The 24,925-nt window shown below is 40.2% G+C and overlaps 1 protein-coding gene across 2 annotated transcripts in view; it reads right to left on the bottom strand.

Annotated features, from left to right (window-relative positions):
- Window positions 1-24,094, bottom strand: part of Pla2g4a (phospholipase A2 group IVA) — a 145,923-nt gene extending 121,829 nt beyond the window's left edge. Inside the window, exon 1 of one of the 2 annotated variants that reach the window (XM_005073467.4) lies at window positions 23,871-24,094. The gene's annotated coding sequence lies outside the window, so the exon portion shown is untranslated. Of the gene's footprint in view, window positions 1-23,675; window positions 23,805-23,870 lie in introns of those variants that run through there. The other variant, XM_021229195.2, reaches the window with a different exon arrangement.
- Between the last annotated feature and the right edge of the window lie 831 nt (window positions 24,095-24,925).

The raw sequence follows: 24,925 nt of genomic DNA, 5'->3' as shown, positions 1-24,925 counted from the left end.
CAACACATTGTAAAATATAGAGAAATTGAGCTGGCTCCTAACTAGAGGCTTCACATCTACTGACTAGCATTAACGGTACTGGAAAGTACTATGTATATTACCCGAACAGAAAAATAATCATCACTCAGCTACAAACCCTACAACCTACAACAGTGACCTGCCTGCAGGATATACTAATCCAACAGTGACACAAATGCTATAGAAGTAACCATCCACTGTTTTTATTTGGATTTGAGACCAACTCTGAAAGATGGAACCATACCTGACACTGCAAAAGTGGAAAAGAACCTGAGACTAAACAATTCATGGGCCCACAAGGAAAACTTTCTATTATTATTCTGCTAAATGGACATAGCAATAAAATGACTCCCAAAGACACGTTACTATAGCCATAGATGAGTGCATCCCTAACCCTCATCAGAGAAGTATCTTCTTGTAACAGATGGTAATTAGCACAGAGACCCACAGGGGGACAATGCACAGAGAGTGAAAGACTTTAGGGAACTCAGCCCTCACTGGAATGTCTTCATCAAATAGTCAAGGCTCAGGGATCTATGTGGAAAAGAAAGGGGAATGGATGTAAGAGCCAAAGGTGGTGGATGACTATGGAAACGGTGTCTTCCAGATACAACAAGGCTAATGAACAATTATGAACTCACAGAGACTGTGACAAAATACAAAACACCTGCACAGGTACAGACAAGACAAAGTCCCAGCACTGAGGAAGGGAAGTAGATACGGAGTTCTACACCAAGCCAAGAAGGACGGGGAAAATTAGTTTTCTCCAATAGAATGTCACTGGGTGTATCAAGTATACTCCAGAGCAGTCAACATGCCTAGGAATAGTGAGCTAACACAAAATGCACTCTGTGTTTTGATGTGTTTTTTGTTTTGCTTTGTTTGGGTACTTTTTTGTCTTACTGGGGTTTCTGTTGTTATAGTGGACAGGATCCATACTGAAACTTATGAAACTAAAGAGGGTCATGACTGCTTTTCTCACCAAAATTGTTCCTGTTAAAAACTGTAGGTGGGTTGTGAAGAAGTTCAGTGGTAGAATGTTTGCCTAGCATGTGTGTGGCCAGCAGACTTCTATAGTGATTCCATTCACAAACGATAGCTTTAGAAAAGCATAAACATTCTCTTTGACATTTGTTCATTCTTGCAACAGCTATGTCATAGCTAGGCACTAGGATGCAGAGAATAAGGCAGAGTTCACGCCTCCCAGAAACCTAGAAATCGTAGAGGCAGCAAGGAATATAGTTCTGTGTGACACCCTATGCTTCTATGTCACTAACAGCAGTATCGCTTCTGAGGATTAGTGTCTTTTGTGGGAAGGGTCTCTTAAATATTTTCACAAAGGAGGTAGATTTCCAGGTGCCTTTCTAACAAACAACATCAATCCCTAAGAAGTGATATCTCTTTTAGTAACAGAGGCATGGGGTGTCACGCAACACTACATTCTTTGCTACCTCCAGTCAAGCTAAAACAGGAAAAACTTTTTCTACCATGCTAAAACATACATGTGTACATAGACATATATGATGTACATGGAAACAGCCTTACTGTGGTACATTTACTGAGAACAAAGAACACTATTTGTATGTCTCCATCTGATTAAATGCTAAGAGCAGCCCACTCAATTGATTTCATGACAACACAGTTTGACAAACACTGATCTAAAAGCAGACTTCAAGATTAGATTTTCATCTACTTCCTCATTCTCACCCCATTTCTCTCCTCTTTTTCATTTATAGCAATACAGGTTTTCTTTCCTTTCATCCAGTGCAGGCTGTCCTCTTGGATGCAAAGCTATAACCTACCTCTTCTATCCATCCACTTATTTAATAAATATTCAAATAGAACATTCAACTACTGCATATCAATCATATTCGAAAATCCCAGAAGTGAAGTGACAATTGAGATAGCAGGTCATCTCTGTAGGAACTCATATGCTACAGAGCAATCAGAAAATAAATAATGCAAGAGGAAAAAGCAAGAGTCTCCTAAAGCTGGGCTCTGGAAAGGGGCTGGCCACACAGGATGAAGGCTTGGGTTTAGAATGCCTAGTTCTCAGCAGGCACATAGAGGAAGTGAGAGAAGTCCTGTGGCTGGTAAATAGAAACCAAAGCAAAAGTGGTTGATGGTGAGGTTAGAAAACAAGCAGGGCCAGCTCCTGGAGGCCTCTGCAGACAGTGCTTGTGCACCAGCTAAACTAGACCCAAGATTCAAAGCTCAGCTTCAAGGTCACTGCCGCAGAGATACTGTGACCGTCAGAGTATGTTAGATTCTGTTTTTATTTTAGACTTCTTCAAGCCTTTCATGCCCCTTCCAACATGTCTGCCTTCCCTTCAGGAATTAAAGAGAGATGCATAACATCAGTGACCATGGTGACCTTGTCCATGCAGCCATTCTGTGTACATAGCGTGGTACCTATAGCACAGTAGGTTCAGGATAAAGAAGTGTTTAATGGATTGATACATGATGGACATAACTAGGAATAATGCCAAGTGTGTAGGAAGTTCTCACACTAATACTTTTTCAGTGTTCCTCTTATTCATGCCTAACTATATTTAAATAGCAAGACATACTATAAATGAATCTCTACTTTAAAAAATAAAAAGAGGAACAAGTAAAATTCCACAAGAAGTGAGATGACTATTCACTTTGAGGAAATCTGTTGCCGGGGACCAAAGCCTGATGTCAGCAATTTTATTTCCTTTTTTCATATCCAGTAACTCCATTCATAACTACCGTGTTCACCATCCACATATCAGCCAAAACCACATCCTCCAGCCAGACCTGGACAGAAACTTCCCTGGTACTCAAGTCAAAGGCAGGAAATGTGTTCGAGATAATTAATAGGTTAATTACATAGCCAATATTCTTTCTTAAATGTTTGTATTATTCTTTGGTAATTTCATTCATACATGCAGTGTGCTTAGATCCAACTAATATTACTAAATTCTGCCCCTGTCTCTCTTTGTCCCCTCCTCTCTCAGATGACAAGGCTAAGAACTACTAGATAACTGGAAATTAGGCAAAAATGACTCAGCATTAATCCTTTAGCCCTAGAACAACTTCCTTTTTTCCCTTTCTCCTGTAATTCCACCCAGGGCTAAACTCTTTCCTGCCCTAATAAAACTTCAGGCTGCCTAAGAAGATTTCTGTTAACTTTTGCAATAAACAAAAATGAACTCATAGATTTAAATGCCAAGTCCACTTAGAGTGAAGCCAGAACCTATTGCAGGAAGGGAAAGGTGTGGTCACTGACTTCTTTCCCCTTCCTTCTCCCTGATCTGCTATTTCTGCTCTATCTTCACTTCTTTTGTTGTGGTAAAACACCCTTACACAAAGAAACTTATAGATCACGGTTTATTCAGCTTACTATCACTGGCTGCAAGCCCATCATTGAGAGGAAGTCAAGGTGGGAAATCAAATAGTCAAACCACATCTACAGCCCAATCCCCAGAAGCAAATAAACTGACAATGCACATCTGTATCCTAGGACTGGGAAGACAAAAGCAGGAGGATCAGTAGGTCAAGGTCATGTTCAGCTACATGAGTTTGAAGTCAGTTTGTGCTACATGGGACCTTGTCTCAAAATCAAACTGTAAAAGAAAAAAATCAACCATCCAGCTAAACAAACAAACAAAAAACCCACATACACTATATAGATTATAAAATAATCCATTTTTAGTATTTTTAATCTTAATAAAAATATTTTAGGGTCTTGGCCAAAGATCCCATTTGAGAGCTGAATATAGAGCTAGACCAACTTATAGAACAGCAGAGAAAATAATTTGAAAAATTCTTGTTGTAGAAACATCGAGAAGGCAAAATGCCACAAGCAATCATTTAACAACCCTGAAACTAGTGAAAGAACGTAGGACAAATGAACAGCATTTTTCCAGAATACCAAGAACCAGGAACAATGGAGGTCTGTGGCATTTTAGAAAGGTGTTGCTCCTACCCTCCCCAGTTCCTCAGCATGCAGTTCTAACTAGGAAGGCAGGGCAGCCTTGAAAATGCACAGCTCTGCTGCCCTACTGGTTGGGGCTGGACAAAACATGGAAAATTCCACATCCCAGAATTTAGAGAAACTAAGATCATAGAAGCAAACACCAGAAAAGTCTCATACTAGCATGGGATTCACACTATCTGGGACAAGAAAATAGACCATCTAGAAAATTTAAAATGACCAACATAGCCAAGTGTGAGGCTCCAGGTACAACCTCCAACAAAAGAGACAGTTGGTTAAGAGAGACCTTGGTAAGGTCCAACCTACTCCTGAAGCGGGCCTACTCCTGAAGTGCCCAAAGAGTGTGAGCAAGAATATGCTATGTGAGTGTCCTAGACAGAGAAGAAAAAGTAGGCAGGGACTTAGAAATTCCCTGAACTTAGAAAGCACTCTTCAAGCCACAGGCAAGGCAGACATCACAGCAGAGATGTACTCATTTAAGACACTTAAGTAAATCTTTGCCCCAAACACTGGCTGACAACTGAGCAGTGCCAACCCAGAAAGAACCCTGGACAAACAACACAGAAAGTAAAATTAAGAATGGGGGGGGAGGGGGAACCTGAAGAAACATGCCTGGCTGAGCACTATAGAACACATCTGTGAATAAATTGAGGTCACTAAAATAAATCAACAGTCTCAATAACTTATCCATGGGAAATACCAGAATCAAAAGACACTACAATATACAATTTATACCTTGATGGGCAATCTAGAATCATTTCAGAATTAATCAGAAGAGGGCCAGTGAAAGAGTTCGTCTGGTAAAGGTGACTGCCAAGTTTGAGGACCTGAGTTTAATCCCCAAGGCCCACATAGTGGAAGGAGGAACCTACACCTGCACATTGTCCTCTGACATTCTCCACACAGGCTCCTTGGAAAACACACATATAAATACACTAGACAAACAAATTCAATAAAATAACAAGAATTTTAAAACAAACAAATAAATAAACAATGGAAAAAGACAACAGAAGCAGTATGAATCACACAATGAAAAGTTCCAATGAGAAAAAAGAAAAAAAATGGCAACAAATATTGGTTGAAATTTCCCTGATTTTGATTTAAAAACATCAATAAAGCTCCTCGAAGTGGGGTAAACACAAAGAAGACACATAGCCAAAAGGTTGAACTTCAAAATTATAAAGAATGAATTTAAAATTAAGAAAGTAACAGCTGTTCACACATGAGATAATTGAAGGTCCAACAAGTGGTTTCTCATCAGCATCCTGAAGGCAGTGGGACCACAAAGAATCAAACTACACACTGAGCATAGGAGCCAGAAATATGAGCAAATACAGACATCACTGCAGCAGTAAATACAGGAAGGATTTGATGAGATTAAAAACAACAACAACAATAAAAGATGCAGAACCTAAACCTAAAGTTGTGTCTGTGTGTGTGTGTGTGAGAGAGTGTTCACTGCACATGTGCATGTGCCTGTGTATGTGTTATAAGTGTGTTTAGTGTCAAGAAACTAGAACGTTTATCAGGAAAAGGGAAGGAAGAGACCTTAAGGGAGATGAGAAACAGAGAAGGTGATGGAATAGATATAATAGGAAAGCAAAGGGGAGCATTTGCTGATGGAGAAAAGAGAACCAGCAGGGAGGGAATAGTTGGAAGGAATAATGGGACCAAAGTATACCAAGACATAAATGAAGATGTCCTGATGAAAAACCGTTACTTTGCTTGCTAACTTAAAAATAATTGTAAAGTGTTGAAGGACAGGAAATGCAGTTTAGTATTAGGACACTTGCCTATCATGCATGAGGCCTTGGGATCAGAACAGGGAGGGAGGGAGGGAAGAGAAGGGAGACAGGAAATAGTAAAGAAAGTTCTTCTGGCTGAAAAGAATTGACAATAAACAATAGCTCAAATCCACACAAAGAAACAGAGAGCACCAATAAAGTTAAAACTTTTAAAGATGAATATATTTTCTTCTCTTTATCTTTATACCATAAAAATGATACAATTACACTGAGCTCATTTAAAGAGACCCCCTCTGTGTGTGTGTGTGTGTGTGTATGTGTGTGTGTGTGTGTTTTGATTTCATATGTATATACGAAATTTATAACATAGAAGGGGAAATAATATACACAGTATATTAGAGCAAGAAAGAAAAAACACCAAATAGTCTGAATCCATAGGAATAAATTAAGAATACCAGCCTCAGTAAAATATAGATTAATATCAAATAGTCTATAAGTATAATTTTAGTATTAACTCTACACTTTCTAAAAGGCATGAGGTTTATGGAAACATATTACAATGCTATAGCACTGGATTTATAACACATGAAGATATAATATATTGGAAAACAATAGCACAAATAAGAACTGAAGAAGAATTGCAGCTACATAGAAAGACTATTTTACAAAAACAAGTTACTAGCCATATGAGGAAGACTGCAATAAATTGATAAATAAAGCTTAATTCCTAGAACTACCAACAAACTCACTCAAATATCATTGAAATACTAACAAAATAATTTAAACAGATCACCAGACCCTCCCCCCAAAAAAAGGATCACAGCAAAACAGCTATATAGTTCCGGGAGCAGAAGAATAAAATAAGTAAATAAAAAAATGAGGTGAAGATAAACAGAAACCACAATGGCAGATGGAAGCCCAACCTTATTTCTATTAACAATAAATGTGAAACTAGATGAGGTGTCCCATATCTGTAATCCCAGCACTTGGTAGGCTGATTGGGAAACTTAAAGATTCAAAGACAGCCTGGTCCAAAAGAACCCTGAGAGCTATTGTATCTTCTGTTGGTTGCCCACCAGAACTAAATCACAAAACCTATTGCTTAAGGCATCACATATTTAGATACGAGACGAAGAGAATTCAAGCTGAAACCGAGCTGGAAGCTTACTCCCTCCCAGCTGGTTAGTTTTCAATGCGTTGAAAGGTCCTATGCAGTCCCTTGGGCTGGTGGGGCACCTCACTCAGTTATGGATCCTACATGCTGTATTACCAACCTGCAAGGAAAATGATGCAGTAGTGACATGACTCTTAGGGGTAACCAATTACTTTCTAATTGGACTTGAGGTCTGCTCCATAGGAAGGAATGCATGTCTGGTACTGTAAGCATGATCAAAAGCCAGTGTGTGGTTGGTGAGGTCACAGGTCTTGCTGGGGATGACAGCATAGTGGTTTGGTTTCATAAACAGACAAGATGGTATGATGGCTTGTCAAATTGCCTTACCAATATGTATGTCTATGCCCATAGATGGTGTTGGCATCAGCTTTGATCAAGTAGCTCATTTTTCAATGAGTGGAGGTTACTGTATAGATTCACAACTGGTCAAAGTGCTAAGAATAAGGCATCATTGAATGCTCAGCCATCCATGTCACCTTTCCCAAAGGCTCTGGGAACATTGCAGGACAGAGGATAGAAAGAACATAAGAGCCAGAAAAAGGGGTGGAAGGTTGTCTTTTAGGCATGACATGGTCGTCATCCTCTTGAGCTCTCAGCATCTGTGACCATCTATACTGGACATGCACAAGATCGGGACAGGCAACATCTTGTCATGTAGTGGGGTGGGGTTTCATGAGGTCCAGTTCCTCTCTGAGAATCTACATGTACCTAGTGAGTGCTAGAGGAGGGAGGTGTTTTCTTGAGTGGTGTAGGCACTGGCAGGTTGCCCATGCTTCATAAATAACCCTTTACCCGTGCTCCTATAAGTAACTCTACTGAAATCCATTGGTTCACAGAAAAAGCCAAAAGCAATAAAGCATCAAAGTACAAGGGAGTATGCACACTAGTCAGCAAAATAAAGGAGTCAGTAGACACAGGGAAGAACAACAGAAAATAATGAAGAGTGAATGAAATCAAAACACATTATAAAGATGCTTGAAAATGCAGCAGTGAAACACATGATTGTACATGCTAATAAAACCCCCAAATGCATACATAAAAATAAACACATGCACGACTGAAAAACAAATAAATAAAGGACAACCAGATTGTAAGAAACCCTCTCGACGGTACATACATGAATTTGACCATCGGTCAAAAGACAGTGGCTTTTAGACTGAAAAATACTAAGGACTGTAAAATCTGAATCAAGTCTGTAATACCTTAGTGTTACAATATACTTACAATGCTGCACCAATGTCAGTGTCCTGTCTTTGGCTATATACACTGGGGGAAACTTAGTAAGAGGCATACAGGACACTGTGTAACACTTTAGGGATTCCTTATCTTAATTATGTCTAGTCTATTTTAAAATCCAGTGCATGTTTTTAAGGGGGGCTGTGGTGCTGCATGCCCTTAATCGCAGGACTCTGGAAGCAAAGGAAGGTTCATCTGTGAGTTTGAGGTCAGCCGGGCTACATAGTGAGACCCTATCTCAGAAAAGAAATATCAATAGGCCTCATTTATATGTACAAATTTCATTCCAGGAAATAACAAAGCTGTCCCAAGGGAATCGGGTTAGTATATGGTCACTTTCCCTCAGGACAAAATCATGTGTAATTACTCTAAGGGACTCCAATATCAGTCCTAGTTAGGAAGCAACACCACTCACTACTTTTCCCCTCCTGTCACTTACAGTAACGGCAGCAGATACTTTAGGTTTCTGTGGTATTAGGACATCTCTGCCCAACTCTCCATATTAAACACACAGAAAATGCCTTTACCCCCACAATTAGCTCAGGCCTGGAAATCTTACTACAACTAAGTTGCGCAACTGGTATAATGAATGTTCATGAAACAGAAGGCTTTCCCCATTTCTTCTAACAAGGCTAAATAACCAGTCTTCCTGAGTAAAGATGATCTGGCATGTCTGCAGTAAGAGATATGAAGCTTGTGGTTTGGTTCGGGTTTTTTGTCTTGTTTTTCCATTTGTCTCCCATGCCCTATACTTAGAAACCTCCAGAATACTCATGAGAGGAGGAGAATTTCGATACACTTCCCAACACACACTTGCCTGTGACGTGAAACTGTTGGCTTTCAATGAGTGATTAATACCGTAGGGTCTGACCAAAGCCCATTTAGTTGTGTCAGAGAGACACGGGCTCTTCAGAAAAAGTGAATAAAAACTACAAGGCCAGCCTGAAGTGCTTTGTCACTTCTGTCTCTCTGCAGAGGGTGATGTAACAAAGGGAGAAAATGGCTGTAATTAAAGCTGTGGCATCTGGGGGCCAGTAGGAAAGGGATTACATTTCCTAGGCAGTGGCATGAGCTTTCACAACATAATGCCACCTTCTCAGCCAGAGGCAAGCAGAGCTTGCCCACTCTGCCATTCTCCCATTCCGAGCTTCTCTTCACTCTGTTGTATAAAATGAGGAAGTGGCCCTTCCACCTCACAGACTTGTTGGGAGGATAAAATGAGCAAATGCATGTAAATGCCAACCACAAGCAAATGAAATGAATAAAATAATGTATTATTGTTTATAAAATTGATGCATTTCTAAAACCGCCTCAACTCTGTGAGATGTATTTGGCTCTGTGGAGACTTCTGAGAAGTTTGCAGTCAGCCAGTTGTTGAGCAATTCTTACAAGGCTCTCGTGCTTTTTTATGGTCAACAATGAGGTTTTAACAGAAAATACGAAGTGCTTACAGTTCTAATCCACTAGGATTTTAAAAAGTAAAAGCACTGGGCTTATTTGATGCCAGAGTTACAATTTTGTCCTTTCTGCCAGATAAACAGGTGTTCTGAAAACAAAAGCCCTTGGCACTGTGTCCCTTCAGCATCCTTCCCAGATATGCATACCCACTCAAGCATTATTGAAGTTCTGTTCCTGAATGGTTTGATGATGCTTTTCTTTTTTTACTAAAGCTAAGAAAAGCTTTCTGTCACCCACAGGCAGAAAAAAGCAAAGAACAAAAGGAATTAAAATAGATAATCCACCAGGCAAGGTGGTATGTCTTTAATCTCAGCACTCTGGAGGCAGAGACAGGAGGACCACTGAGCCAGAAGACAGCCTGGTCTACATGGCAACTTCCAGGTCAGCCAAGGCTACATAGTGAAACCCTTTATCAAAACAATTTTTAAAAAGTTGTTAAATGTGTAAGACCTGAATAAGAAAGTCCTGTCCTGTGTGTCGTCTCCTACCGCCAAGCCACATTACTTTAGCACAGAAAGCCTGAGAGGTTCTTTGTTCACTAGGAAACATAAATGTACACACCCACAGACTCGGGCACAGGTTATTAACTAGGTGCGTTTCTCAGTCCAGGTATGTCGTGGAGGATTATTTTTACTAGGCAAAGATGTGTTACATTTGCTTATGCTGCAGAATACTACAGTAACTGTATAGAGGGGTGTTGCACGTGTTTATGTTTCATTTGTTTAACTACGTAAAGATGTGTTGCATTTGTTTCACCTTGCCTGCCTAAGGCATCTTATTGGTTTAATAAAGCAGAATGGCCGATAGGCAGGAGAGGGATAAGCAGGGCTGCCAGGCAGAGAGAATAAATGGGAGGAGAAATCTAAGTTAAGGAACAATGAGAAAAGGAGTGACATGCCTAGGGCACAACGCCAGACATGAGAAGCAGTGAAAGTAAGATGTACAGAAAGAAAAGTAAAAGCCCAAGGCAAAAGGTAGATAAACCGAAGCAGGTGGATTTAAGTTCAGAGAGCTAGCCAGACATGAGCCAAAGCTAGGCCGAGCGCTTACAACTAACAAGAAGTCTCTGTGCTGTGATTTGGGAGCTGGTTGGTAGCCCAAAAAGAAAGCCTGGTACTGTGTACATAACAAAGAGCCTGCCCTGCAGTCATAGCGAGGTGCCATGTGCTAGGACCCATGCTCTTCCTTTAGAACTGATTTCGTTTTCCTCTCTTTCTCTGTTAAGTCTCTAAGTTTCTCCCTCACCTCCCACATGTGCCTTCCTTGCTAAAAGCTCACTCTAAACCCACAACGGTGCATGGAGCACATCCGCATAGGGAGCATATGCCAGAATTTCAGAGAAGGAACAGAGGCAATGGCTTAAAACGGGACTTCAAAAAAGCTCAAACTACAAAGATATGCTGGAAGCGGGGAAGGAAATGTTTCAGTTAAGTAAGGGCTCACTGCTAAAGACTCCTTGGCGCTGCCTGCCCGCCTCTGCGTGCTCTGCATAAGCGCTCTACGAGAAAAGCCCTGTTGATGCCATCTGCTAGCTCAGCACAAGCCATGCACTGCGTTACACAGTGGTGGCCCTAACTCCGAACAGCATGAGGAACACTCTACTTCCTTCCCCCAGTTCTCTAGTTGGACCAGGAGTGGTAACTTAACTACTCTTGATGAAAGGGTGAATAAGAAAATGAGGACTTGTCACGGTATACTGGGGAAGCCACCCACATGATAGATGAAGCCATGAGCTGAGAATTAAGGTAAGGGAACTCCCTACTCATAGAATCCAGAGTAACAAAGTGCTCCATATATCAGCCCTTGCCGGTTTCAGCACTGATTTTTTCATATTAAACTTTATTTTTCTGGTAAATATGTGATCCATCAAACTGATTTCATTTGATGCTGACTTAAATAATTAGAACCAATTTTCTGTGTGCTGAGATTTCTTTTTCTTTGCTTTTTTTTCCTTCTCTCATACAATACACCCCTACCATAGTTCCGCCTCCTTCCTCTCCTCCCAGCCTCCCTCCCACCACCCCTCTCCCCCAGATGCTCTCTCCTCAGTTTCCCTTCAGAAAAGAGCAGGTCTCTCAAGGATATCAACAGAACATGGCATAACAAGTAACAATAAGATTAATACCCACACTCAGGGAGGCAGAGGCAGGAGGATCTCTGTGAGTTCGAGGCCAGCCTGGTCTACAGAGTGAGTTCCAGGACAGCCAGAACTACACGGAGAAACCCTGTCTTGAAAAACCAACAAAAGAAAGAACGAAAGACAGAAGAGAGAAAGAGGGGGGAGGGAGGGAGGGAGGAAGGAAGGAAGGAAGGAAGGAAGGAAGGAAGGAAGGAAGGGAAGAAAGAAAACACACTTGTTAACCACTTCCCAGATATTTTGTTAAATAATGTAAAACATTCTATCTCATTTATTTTTTCAACAAGACAGTAATTATTATTAATATTTTTTGAGATTAAAACAAACTAGGTTTAGAAGACTGAATAACGGGTCTAACTGACAACTCAAGCTCTACATCCATATTATGTAAAAACATCTCTCCCAAGTAGTATGGAACATTAACAGTACTAAGCCAACTCTAGAATTGTGACCAACCTCATAGTAATTAATTCTTTCTTTCTACATCATTGTGACATGACACATAAGATACCAAAGGGCAAGCAAGGTGACTCAGTGTGAGAAGGCACTCGCTGCCAAGACCAATGACTTGAGTTCAATACTGGGACCCACATGGTGGAAGGAAGAAAACCAATGCTCCCAAGTTGTACTCCAACCTAGACACACAGAGAGAGAGAGAGAGAGAGAGAGAGAGAGAGAGAGAGAGAGAGAGAGAGAGAGAGAGAGAGAGAGAGAGAGAGAGAGAGAGAGAGAGAGAGAGAGAGAGGGGGAGGGAGAGAGAGAGAGGGCAAGGTGTTGCACACAAGCAATATCTACATACACACATATGCTCACAAAATAAACATAATTTTTAAAAGACATGACATCCAGAAACATCTGGAAGTTACATGTAAAGAAATATAGTTATTAAAAGCCTTAGCAAGAAAGTAACATGATAGAAATGTCATATTTTCCTTAATAGGAAAAGAAAAGAATGAAAAAAGCAATACTGCCTTTGAGAGCTTGTTTGGAGGTTCTAGCAGGGGAGCGCAGTTACTCGTATACCCTTGACCGAAGACCGGTCCTCCTCTATTCGGGGAAGGTCGTCCTCTTCGACCGAGCAAGGGAGTTGGTCATGGGGGAACAGGAAGTTGAAGGGGTGGGGGTAGAATAGGGGGAAGAGGGAATCATAGGATAGAAGACAGATCAGGCACCAGAGTGACCTCGAGTGATCTAAAGGGATAACACCAATTGGCAAGCTAAGCAATAGTGGAGAGACCACCTCAAATGCCCATTCCTGATAATGAACTTAATGTCTATAACCATCCGGGAGCCTTCATCCTGTGACTGATGGAAGCAGAGGCAAACACACAACTAATCACTGAACTGAACCCAAGGAACCCAGTGACAGAGAGAGAGGAGTGATGAGCAAATTGGCAAAGAATGGGCTGGCAAAACCAGCAGAGACAGCTGATCTGAACAGGGGAGAGCTCTTGGACCCCAGACCGACAGCTGGGAGGCCAGCATGGGACTGATCTGGACCCCCCCAAATGTGAGTGTCAGTGAGAAGGCCTGGGCAACCTATGGGGCCCTGAGCTGTGGATCAGTGTCTATCCCTGGTATACAAACAGTCTTCGTGTGCCTATAGCACAAAGAGGGATGCTCTCTCAGCCTGGACTCTTAGGGGAGTGCCTTGACCCTACCCAGAGTAAAATGACAGACTCTGATATCCCCTATGTGGAAGGATTTGGCAATAGGGTGGGAGGGGGGGAAGGGGAGTGCGGGAAGAGGGGAGGGAGAGGGAACTGGGATTGACATGTAAAACAAGCTATTTAAAATTAAAATAAAAAATGATAAAGAAAAAAAACAAATAAAAAAAAAGGAAAAAAGCAATACTGCAGCTTTATAACATTCATTTTCTTACAGTTCTAGAAAGTGGAAGTCCAAAGCCAGAGCGTTGAATGTTGGGCTGCAGCATATCCTCCTTGCTTAAGGTGGCTGTCTCCTCACCAAGGTCCCCACGCCTCTCCCTCTTCCTGTACTTGACATGTGTCTCTGTTCGTTTAAAGTTTCTGTTAGGAGGCGTTCTCCTATTATATTCTTGTATTGTGGCCCATCTAGCTGATCTTGTTTTAAATTAATCATCCCTTTAAAGCACAATTCAGTAGTACAGGCATAGCAGTTCCGAATTCAGCAATGAAGAACGGACTGTGAACGTCAAGGTATTACTCACAGAGGGAGACATACTGAGCCAGACTGTTGGTTAGAAGGCAGCACAGCACCTTTTACGGGGCAGCCGCCCGTCTTGCCATCCAGCAAGCTGCCATGCACACCCCCAGGCATTCCATATTGGTGAACGCACACTATTTACGGCTTCACTGTACTATTTCTAACACTGCCTTGCTACTAGGAAGCACACAACCAGAGGAACCTGCCCATTTCAGAGTGGGCAGACAGGCCTGCCAGTTCCACAGTAAATTACAAACAAAGCAACACCCTCCTCAGTCCCCAGCCAGCTTTCTCGTGTTCTTCCCTTGACATGGAGGTTGGCTGTTATTTTCCATCCTTTCACCTAAGCAAGTGGCCATTCTGGCTATATTTTAGGGTCGTAAAATTTTGAAGTCGGAGGAAATACTTTTATCACGCCAGCCATCACTATGCATTTATAAGGAACAGCCAAACCGAGCCAAGTTAGGGGATGGCTCTACACTCATTTCTCCTTCTTTATTCCAGGGGCCACAACCAAAAGGCAATTAAGAATATTTCCCTCAAAAGCAAACCTTGTCTTTACAGACCCCTTCATGGTGCAAAAGGCTATGTTTGTTTCAAAAGAGGATGCCATTCACAGTATCTAGAAGCACATTTCTAAAATGTCTTACATCTGAGAAGAGAATCGTGACCTTGATCCCTTATTTCACATTGTAAGATCCTGGACCTGCAGGATAAATTTAAATAAATGGATTTAGACTGTGGTGGTCTATGAACATTAAATAATGTTAAGTGTGACTTGGTGCCTCTGAAGCATACACTAGTGTTGCTCTACATTTGATGCAATGTTTTTGAGGACAGAACAAAATGACAGAAAATGCATTCTCTCTGGGCCACTGCTCTCCACTGACACCATAATGACTTGTGCTGTGCCTTCAATATTTGGTATTATACAACAATGGGTTGAATTGGGTGAATCAGAATCCCTCTCATTCCCTCAGAACATCAAATGTGTATTTTCTCAAACTTTGTGCATGATCTAGAAGGCTGCGCCAAAGGCATTAGTCAAACCTAAAGAGTTCAGTTGAGCTGCTCCTGGCGCTTTTTAAAATATAAAGTTAACAAAAATAATGTTCGCCACTCCCCTACATTTTGCAGATGAGGAAGTTGGCTGACTGTAACTAAGCCATAACCTAAGAGACATGGGCAGAACAAGAAGAGAAGCACACAGTGACTTTCCATTTCATGACCTATCATAAAAGCAGGAGGGAAGGGGGGAGAGGGGAAGGGGGGAAAGGGGAAGGGGGGGAGGCCTTACTAAGACAGGGCAGTCAGCTACTCACAACACAGCCAGGAGCAATCTCACGGCTTCTGACACAGTGCCCCTCCTCTAACATGCTGGCCAGAATGAGCCCTCAGACAGACTCTAATTAGTTCTCTTTTATGGAAAGAGAATTTATAAAAATGGCTAATAGACTTAAGAAAAAAAAATGTGATTTATTTTTAGCTTTGAAGAAATATGTGAGTTACTATTTCAATAATATTGTTTTTGTCAGGGATGGGAAGAATTATTTTGGTTATGATAGCCAGCTGTTCCCCAAGACTTTAGTGAATGAAAATGAAGCAAGGGAAGTGACTTTTAGATTAAAAAACAAATTGTCAGGTTGAAAAATCACATCCTGGCAATAGGACTCCAGAAGTATCCTCTTTTTTTTTAATTGTTGTTTTATTAGTCATTGTCTCAGATATAACGTGATTTGGGTTTGGTTTGCTTTGCTTTGCTTTTGGGGTACTAGGGTTGGACTGGCTCACACATGCTAGACAAGCACTCTTTTGATAAGGTAACCCCAAACCCTGTACTGCGGAATTCTATCAGTTCAATCAAATTCCAGAATGACTTATAAGATACACTAATACTCTGAGAGCCACATATGATGGCACATGACTGTAATCCCAACACCAGGAAACAGGCTCCAGGGTGGTCTAAATAGTGAGTACCAGCCCAAAAATGCCTGTCTTGAAATAATAATAATAGTAATTTTTTAAATTTCCTGAGAACCTGGAGTAACAAACAGCTGATGATGCTTTAAGTGAGACCTACAGATTTCACTACAGAACAAGCAGGAGCCCACAAGAAGGCTAACATTTCAACACTCAGAACTCAAACCAACTTCAGCAGCAATTCTACCAGTTAGGAGTGAAGAAAACAGATTCCAGGACGTTGCCTCTTGGAACAGGTAAAAAGTCATTGAGATCCAATGAAGTGTAGAAAGGGCCTAACATGGATAGGGAGAGGCTTGGAATCCATCTGGGGTTTGAAAAGAACAAAGGTTCTATTCCAGACTACCGGAAACCAAGCCAAAGTGGGACACACCCTGTCAATTACTAACTAACTTGCATAAAAAGACCGGAGTCCTGAAGTTCCTGGATTTCTATGTATTTTTATTTATTTAAGGGGTTTCTGTTTAGGGTTCAGTCCTGTTTGGGTTTTTTGTTTTTTGGTTTTTGTTTTTGTTTTTTTGTTTTTTTTTTTTTTTGCTTAACGCACTATTTTATTTCCAAGGCTTTCAACTTCTTTCTTTCCTTCTTCCTCCTTCCTTCCTTTCTTTCCTTCTTTCTTTCTCCCTTCCCCTCTTCTTCCCTTCCTTCCTCTCCTTTTCAGAAAAGGAAAAACCAAAAACCAGAGGACACACACATTCCAAAATCAACTGCGTAGTGTCTTCACACCTATCTACAACTTCAGAGAGATCACACAGCCAGCCAGTGGTTGTGTTTTAGATTCTCAGCCTGAGAACCTGAAGAGGCTCTCAACCAACATGGCAGCATCTAATGTCTCAGGTCACCTTCAGCCCCATTCCTGGAAATGTCTTGGTTTCCTTCTCACCCTCCAGGATCTCTCCCACCTACACTCTTAGCATGTGACAGTCCCTCACTGAAGGCAACCTTTCTTCTGAACAGACAGGGCTCTGAATCAGAGATCCTGACCTCTCCAAGGACTTTACTCTGATGGCAAAGACTTCCATTCCTGAGCCATCAAGCATCAGTTTCCATCAGACTGTCTGGTTGGCAGCACTGCTATAGTCTCTACCAGTCCTTGCTCCTTCTATAAAGGGTCCTTTGCTTGCTGTACCCAGATCTGCACTCTGGCCATCCCACTTCCTCTCATCTGTCTCCATCAGTGAACTGAGACGGACCTGGTGAAGATCAGGCACCACCACCACCTTCTCTAGCATAGGGGTTAGTTCTTCTCATCCTACTCAACCTTTGTTTCCACTGAACAACCATCCTTTTGGGTTTACATATTATCCCAAACCCCTGGTTTCCTAAATAATTGTATGGTTCTTTGCAGGTCTCTTTAAAATGCTATTCTCTGTCAGGAGCAAGCCAGTGTGAGCCATGCTATCTTCACTCCATTCATCTCCTATACATTGGCTCTCCACCCTCACATCTTCTTAAGTTGATCATTTTATCATTTGACATTAACAAGAGAGAGGTATCACTACAGACAACGCCAAGGAGAGGGGAACTACTGTGTAACTATTGTAAATTTGAATCTCTGCTTATTGCTAGCTTAGAAAATAGCCACGAAATCCTATGGACAGAAGGGGGAAAATCATGCCACGCGGCCTGGCCTGGATGAACTGTGCAACTCAGGGAGGCCAGGCAGTCAGGCAAGCTGTAGCAGGAACTGCGGTGGGCTGGAATCGCTCCACGCGGTCTTGCGGGCGCAGTAACAGATTATAATAGCCATTTAATAGCTTTAAATTAAACCTTTTCATTTTGATATTTATTTCTTTAGCTTTGGCACTAGGGCCTTGCACAGTCTCAGAAGCACACTACCACTGAGCTATGTCCCAGCCGATTGTTTTACTACTCACTTTGACTCATGACCTCACTAAGTTGACCAAGTTAGCCTTGAACTCACTCTATAGATAAGCCTTGAATTTGGGATTATAGACCTGCACCTATACCCTCAGTTTAAAGAAACATTTTAAAATTATATTTTTTGCTATAACAAATCTTTCTAAAATGTGTTGGCTGCAACTTCTGAAAATCAAGATTCCACTAATAATTAGAAGATATTACTTGGACATGTACATTGTATACTGAAAGTAAAATGCTGTTCAATGAACTACAAAAATGCCAGGTTTTAATCTTAAATCTGTGTTCATGAACTCAGCCGACTTTAAACCCATCTCCTTCTTTACGATAGCTGAAGGAGAGAAGGCAGAAACCTACTTGAGGTTGTGGTAGATGAATAATTGAGGGTTTTTAAGTGACCATGATTATAGATGAAAGAGTGTATACAGAATGATCTATAGCATTCTGCATGTGTTCATCTTGATACACTTCTCCCCAAGGTGACTTCCTATAAATTCTAACATAAGTGGTCTAGGTCATTTCTCTCAATGCATATCATCACATAAAATACAGGCAAAAAATTGATTGCCCTTTTGTTTTCATAAATATATACCAGAACCTAAAAATGCTAAGACATGGTTTCTCCTTTCCCTAGACTATCCCAGACAAGCAGTGCCTTCTGGAATTACAGATCCATGAATGAAACAGTGAAATATCTTTCATTCAGGGGTTAACAACCAGTTTACTGCTTATGGACTACATTCAACTTGCTTATCTTGTCAAAGATGTGGGCATGAAGTGTGGGGCAAATCGGAAGTGTGCCAACTCACTGACTGAAATTCAGAAGCTATTTGCTGACCTAATGTTTGTAGAGGCAGAATTGCATCCAGCAGGCAAGCCTCAGCTATTGCATATTACTTATGGCCAAGCCATGCATAAGCATACCAAGACAAGTTTGTAACTGGTTTGTAAGTCTTGAGAAGGAGTGTCTATCTTCTTTACGGATTGCTAGGGAAAGTCAACTTGTTCTTTTGTTCTGCAGAGGATGAATATGAATGCTTTATACTAGCTGTCTGGTATAATCAAGCATGGAACCTTAAGACTCCAAAAGTCTAGGAAACTTCTGTTTTCAACTTGGATGTAAGTCCTTTGGTTGAATAAGTATTTCTTATCGTGATTCACACACACAAAAAAAAAACACTCAATATGTCTATTTCATAGTTTTGGTAAAATATCATATGAGTTATTTCCTTTCAAGCTGTATGTGTCTGTATAAAATACCAAGTAGTACAAAACACCTGAAATTATGAATCAGAAGCTAGTTTTTCATTCATTATAAATGTTACTGTAATGTCCTCTCAATCAGTAACTAGGTTACAAGGACAGAACAATGGAGTTGCTGTGGGACTGGACTTTGGAACAATGCACTTTCCTGAACTTTTCCTAACAATTTTTCAATTAACCCTGGTAGGAGGGGGCTGACCACCACAAATAAGACATCAAAAACCAGGGAATATGAACAAATCAACTGGTGTAAGGAAATACACAATGTCCATGGCATCCATGGACATAGGCTTGGAAAGAGAAGCTATTTGATTTTTCCCAAATTTGTCTTTTCACATCTGTAAATGTAGACAGTAGTGACTGCTCTGCTAATTCATAGTTATTACTAAAAACATGGAATTTTCCTTTCTTCTTGCTTGTTTTTCTCTTTTTCAGTATTGGGAACTGAATCTATGGTTGAGTGAATGTTTGACAAGCAAATGATCACAGTACATCCCTAGTCCCCCCCTTTTTTTACTTTTATAAACATTGTAGACAGGATATCATTATGTTGCCCAGGTTGGTCTTGAACTTAATGTGTAGCACAGGCATGCCTTGAACTTGTTAACCTCCTGCATTAGCTTCCCAAGTATCTGGAATTACATGTCTGTGCTACCAGTCTCAGTTATGAATGAAGTTCTTATGTAGCATTTTTATAAACCATACAGCACTATATAAATAGAAGATAATAATAGAACTCTTATTTTTTCAAACTAAATGATTGTAAAAATAGCTCATAAATAGAAACAAAATGAATAAGAAAATATAACTTGAGTCTCGCAGACATGAGTTTTCTATATTTGAAAAGAATGCTGGAATTAGACATATTAGGGACACTTGTCTGCTAACTCAAAACTCACTCTTACCTAAAAGTCCTAAATTTGCCTGTAGACTCCAAGGCAAAGCAAAAGAGTAGAAGACTAAGAAAATGAATGCAAATTGTTCCCAGCTCCTTGTGTTAATGAGCAGAAGGAAAAAAGATGAGGGCTATCCATTATCTTTTAATCCCAGCTCACCCCAGGTGCTAGTTGAGTTTCTCTAAAGACATTTGAATTAATTAAGCAGTTAAACTGGTAATGTAACTTTTCAAAACTGCTTTTGGTCAGCACTGAGTTATTTACATTTGTTTGAGAAGAGAAGGAAACTGTATTTAAGATTGCTATGCGTGTATTAAAAGTCACAGACAGTAAAACAGTAACTGAGGCCTACATATATAGAGTAGCAAAAACAAGCTGCAACACACACACACACACACACACACACACACACACACACACACACACACAATAATGGCAGTAATGGCATCAAAAGATCAGAAGAGTATATCTTCCCTGCTTGTTGCCTTCTCTGAAAAGCCCAGAATCACTGTCAGTCTCCTGACTCTTTGTTGCCTCAGTAGTCAAGAAGTAGAAGATGATGATTTGGTCAATATTTAAGCTCATTGTATGTTCATTATTGACAAACATGGGCATTCTTTTTACAAAACTTTTATTAGTAATCATCACATAACCAGCTCTTAGCCTTTGCCCTACTTTTTCTACATTAGGCAAGCCTAGATGTCTTCAGAGCTGTGAGAGATGCTACAGAAGTTTGGGGCATCTTCTCAGAATTCTCTGGAATTTCCTCAATTTGGGTGAACTATGAGTCTATGAGAATATGATTTGCTTTCATATTTTTGTGCATTCCCACCCTTTGTGAAGGGAAGTGTCACGAAATACTGAAACCAAACCCCTAAATGATGAGTCTATATAATTTCTACCTCTATTTTGGAATTTCAATTGCATTGTTAAGACCCTTGACAGTCTTCAAAATCCATGAGGATTCCATAAGATCTCTGATGATGTCCACTATAGCTGTTCATATTTGCTATGCTGAAAGTTAAAGCTCAAAAAAAAATGTTAAAGTCACATTGAAAGATACAAACATCTAAGTAACCATTCTGAACATTTGCCAAACTCCTTTAAGAAAGAGATGCGATTGTAAATAAGGCAAGCACTCCTCCTGTAGTGGCTGTCTTAATGACTGGTTCTCCACTTATTATTCTTCATGTCATCCCAAGCTATAACGGGCAAACTCTAATACCTCAAGCTGCTCATGAATGGACATGTGTCTCAAAAACAAAATGGAAAAGAGTACTCTGTGACATGTTAAATATTTTGAGGATCCTCAACATATTGGATTTTTTATTCCTATTTTATAGCTAAAAGAATAGCAATATAAGGAATTAAGTAACTAGGTGGCTTATGATCTCATTACTGGAAAGTTGTGGAATTTTTGTCAGTCTAGAAATGCACTTTTAAAACTGAACTATAATGAGCTATAAAAACACTAATATAATGGTTCTAGATTAAATATTACTTGTGGAAAATTGCAATCAATCTAAATATCCAAGAATTTATGATTGGTCAATTCAGCATATCTATAGACTGAACATAGCTCATGGAAAGAGCCATGTCTTCAATTGCTAAAGGGTATATGACTCCTAATAGAGACTCATGGTATTTGATTTTAAAAAATATGGATGAATATGTAGTCACAATTATAAAAAATGTTTTAATAGAATCATGCAAATCAAGGGAAAGTGCCATAGAAAATGTCACCAAATTCAAACTCTCAGATTTGTGAGTCTACATATATGTTATAAAGGCAAATGTGTAAGCATAAGCTAATGCAAATACCCAGATTCTTTTTCTATGTGCTAATGTATGCTGGGTAATCAATAAATACTAAGATAGTAAATAAATGGATGAAAGTCGTTTAAAAGTAAGTCCTTAGAGGAGAATAAGTGTGTTTTTTATTTTGTTCTTTGCATTTTTCTATTATTTAACAAGATTTTGACAGTGGGTGTGAATTACTTTTGTAACAGGTAATAATATTAAAAGTTGTGATCAATCTGGAAAATATAATTCAGAATGTTAGAATAAAAGTAGACTATACATATATACTTCATGATCCTCTAATTCATGGATGATTATTATTGAGTCTAGAATCTAGGTCACTTGCTTTCTAGACAAGGGGCTACTCATGGTCCTAAGGTGCTCAGAATTCCTAAATATTAGTGAACAAATGCCAGTGTGGACACTGCAGTATTGACAGCTTGGTAATCCTACACTTACAAATGGAATAGTTTGCTACTTAACTTTGATGTATTATCAGAAAATGCAGTTATAGGAAATAGTCATTCCTTTGGAAAATGTGTGAATTTCTTCCTTTCAGATCTCTGTACACTGGAAGAACACACATTATCCTAGGAGGATTCCAGAGTTCTCAATATGTTTGTGAAGGAGTCAATGATCAATGAGAAAGAAAAGAGGTAAAAGAAATGACATTTACAAATACGATGGGGTTAGGGTGGGTGATGTGGTGGTAAATAGAGGGGAGGAAAAGGAACCATGCAAGTTCTGTCTTCCTCTTTTTTTATTCCTGGAACATGTTAATTAATATGCAATCAGCTTCGGGACCCAGCTTTCAAAGTGACAGCACAAGGAAAGACACATGTTAAAAACAGGCAGTTACCTCTAGGTCATGAACTTTACCAAGGGTTAAGACATATATCTCAGAATTTTATTTTTCCTATTTAAAAATACATACAAAACTCTATAAAAATAACTTACACTGTTAAAATGAAAGTTTCTCTTCCCATAAAATATGCTTCTCTTGGAGGAAGTTTGTAAAGCTTTGATGAAACATCGATTAACTACTTCTCTGTGAATTACACACAATTATTGCTTAATTTAAAATTCAACTCTTTCCTGAGCTCAATAAAATTAAAACCCCAACTTCATTGGCAAGTTCTCAACACACCTGGGGAATAATTTCAAATTCAATAGGTTATGTCATTAAATTCCCTGTGAGTCTCTTTGGCTGCAATTTCAAATGTACCCAACAAACCGAAAAAACAAAACAAAATGCATCCCCCCCCCCCTTTTCCCAAACTAGAATCCCAAATATAAAGTTAGAATCACCATTCTAAGGGGCAAGTCTCTAACACTCTCCACCTCCTTCACTGAAAGCAATCTAAACCATCAGCCAAAAGCAGGGCACTTTTCTTAACCTAGGTTTTGAAGTGATGAAAATATATTTAAGACTGAAATCATTACAAGTTGTAAAAGTCTTAAACAGATTAGGTCGCTATTATTTCAAAACCAAATGTCTTTCTGCCTTCCTTCTTTTGCACCACAATTCTAAAACAGTAGCCACGCTCAAAATTCAAGCATGCAACTTGATAAAATATTTTCAAGAAAAGTTTTGACCTGTTCTCCTTATCAGGACAGATAAGTTACCCAAATAACTGAGAGAACAGCAATGCTTGGTAGGTCACGGTTAATTTCTCAGTATTGTCTATCGCATAACACAGCAACATATTAGATAGTAGTCACTGATATAACTCTTTTTTTAACAATTAAAATTTAAATGAGTCACCGAACTGCACCCCCTAGTCATCTCCACTGTCAAGCAACAAGCAACTCAAGTCCAGGAGTCCCCAGCAATCATTGGGTGATATCACGTGGAACACAGACGCGTCAACTCACTTCTCTATAAATACTAAATTTCCCAGCAACCGCTGAAGGAAACAATTTCTCCCTTTATTCCTACCTGCTCTGAGACCCAGGAAAGCAAAGTCCTCATCAGTAAGCAGGGGACTGAAGCCTGCTCTGAGAATCTTTTACAAAAGCAGAGGAGCGAAAGCAGTGAGGTTTTACTACTCGTGGCTGCCTTCCTCCTGGAGAGCTGCCCTGGGATAGCTGGGGAGTGCGCGAGAGGGAGCAGGCAAGGAGAGTAAATGCTTACAGTTCCCAGGGTTAAATGAGGAGTCCTCAGGCTTCTCGGTGCCTCTAGTTTTCTGTCAGGCGGGATCCCCTCGCAGTTCCGACTTCAAGAAAGTCTTTTCCCCCTGGTAGGCGGGGCTAGAAGTGGGCTGGTCTCACTGAGTCTGGATGTTAAGGTGGAATTCGAGCCGGGGCAAGCTCTTCTGATGGAGACCAACATCCTAAATGTACGTGTTTAATCGAGCCTTAAAAGTCATAATAAATGCTTTAAAAACGTGTGACCTAGATTTCGTGTGTGCGTGTGTGTGTGTGTGTGTGCGTGCGTGCGTGCGTGCGTGCGTGTGTGTGTGTGTGTGCGTGCGTGTGTGTGTGTGTGTGTGCGTGTGTGTGTGTGCGTGTGTGTGCGTGTGTGTGTGTTTGATACTGCTGCTTGTATTTAGGCAGTCACTACTTCCTCTTTTTCACAAAAGACTAAGAGCACAGTTGAAAAGATAATGAACTATGTTGAACATTTTTTTAAGTCTTTAAAAAGCTAAGTTCAAAACAAACACCCCATATGAAATAGATACGTTTTACAGTTGAACAATTTTGGGCCACTTTAAAAATCAAGTCTGCTCAAGCTTTTCTCTCCAAATTCAAAACTTGTGAAAAGACATGTCAAAGAATAGAACGCATGTGTTCTGACTTAGATACAATAATAAATTGGCCAGAATCCCAAGTTTGCAATCCTGTCTGAAGTATTTGATAACTTTGACGTGAAGGAAGTACAGGTATTGTGTCCATTATAATACAAGCTTGCTGGTAGCTCACACCTGTAATTCCAGCACTTGGGAGGTAGGAAGAGAAGAGTTGATGAGTACAAAGCCAGCCTAAGTTACATACTGAAGCCATATCTCAAAGCAAGCATGTCATGAGAATCCATGAAACACCATTATCTTAAGTACTCTGGACAGGAAGCTTATATGAGGTATCAGCAGTGATCACCATTGTGCCCCTTCGTCCCAACAACTCCTCCATTCACCTCTAATTAATGTCATCAATGTTTTTATGAAGTGCATTTTTTTCCTTTCTTCTTCT

Source organism: Mesocricetus auratus, unplaced genomic scaffold, assembly GCF_017639785.1.
Source record: "Mesocricetus auratus isolate SY011 unplaced genomic scaffold, BCM_Maur_2.0 Super-Scaffold_100676, whole genome shotgun sequence".
Lineage (NCBI taxonomy): Eukaryota > Metazoa > Chordata > Mammalia > Rodentia > Cricetidae > Mesocricetus > Mesocricetus auratus.
This window is presented reverse-complemented; position numbering and strand designations above follow the sequence as displayed.